The sequence below is a fragment of the Nannospalax galili genome, unplaced genomic scaffold, assembly GCF_000622305.1.
Source record: "Nannospalax galili isolate Female #2095 unplaced genomic scaffold, S.galili_v1.0 scaffold27, whole genome shotgun sequence".
Taxonomy (NCBI): Eukaryota; Metazoa; Chordata; class Mammalia; order Rodentia; family Spalacidae; genus Nannospalax; species Nannospalax galili.
The window spans coordinates 6537-7917 of NW_008357993.1; positions in this window are offsets into that span (position 1 = coordinate 6537).

Below are 1381 nucleotides of genomic sequence, written 5' to 3' on the forward strand. Positions count from 1 at the left end.
CCCACTACTTGCCCTTCTGGTGAATCTAGTCAGCCTATCTAGAGGTCTTTGTTTTAGGAGGGTCAGCTGTTCCTCATCTAGCAGTAATCAGTTGTCAATATTCCTTCAGATAAGATTGGGGTCTGTTGTTCATTTTCCCAGTTCTATGCTGGGTTCCTATCTGGGAGTCCCTTTGGCCACCCTGGCCAACAACTCAAAAGAAGGTATCGCTTGTCTGGCCTTGTTGCTTGTTATGTAGCCTTTAGCTACGTATATAGACTCTTAAGAAATTATATTGGCCCCTTTAATCTTTGGTTATACTTTCCTTTTGGGTGTTTAAGGTGATACAGTTGGCCCAGATGAACCAATTTATTTTTACTCTTAAGGTCGTTGGAGGATCTGTTCTTCAGGGGTCACATGGGCTTGGGAGGAGCCCCTGGCTCCTTTCTTTTACCAGTTCTGCCTATGTGAAGATAAGTCAAAGGTCCTGCTCAACCATGGTTGGCTTCGCTTGGAAGCATGGAGGAAATGATTCCTCTGTGTTGACCCTCCTCTTTGTAGACTAGACACTGCTTCAAGTCCATCTCGTGGGGTCTCCTCGGCCTCCTTGATCAAGAAGACAGGTAACCTACCACAATTACAGGACATTTTTAGAGATGCTCATAGTCCCCTGAAACTAGTCAATCTAGGAGGGCAAGGAGCAAAAAGTGTCCTTTATGTCCCTCTGACCAAATTATTATAGGCCTCAAGGTATGTCTGTTAAACATCCAAGAAGGTTAGTTCCACCAGTCTGGTACTCTTAATTACTGTGTGCCATGTAGATAAATCTTGGGCAAAGACCAATTGTTCTCAGATAAACCTTACCTAGACCTATATTTCTTGATCTGCTATGTATAATTCATCAGTAGGTTGTAGGAATAATATGGTTCCCTCTGATTTTCAAAACTAGCTAGGCACTATTTATCTCTCACATTGTCTCACCCCTCCATCATTGTTTTCCCACTTAAGGTGTCCCCATTTCCTCCCTTTCTCCCTTAATAATACCCTTCTCCTATGGTCCTACCTCTCTTGAGCTCTTTCTTTCCCTTTATCCCCTAGGTTCCTTGTATACCCTTCCCTCCCCCCTCCCTTAAACTAACCCAATTTTTATCCATATCTCTGTTATTAAGGCCTGTTTCCTACTGTTCTTCTCTTCCAGGTTCTTTCTTTTCCTTTACCTCCCCGTTTCCTCTCCATTATCCCGATTTCTGTAGTTATGTCTGAATACATACTCACTTATCAGGGTTTGGTTCTAGAATCCACAAATGACAGAGAACATATATCGATTTTTCTTCTGAGTCTGTGTTACTTTACTTAGTATAACAGTTTCTAATTCCATCCATTTACCTGCAAATTTCAATGA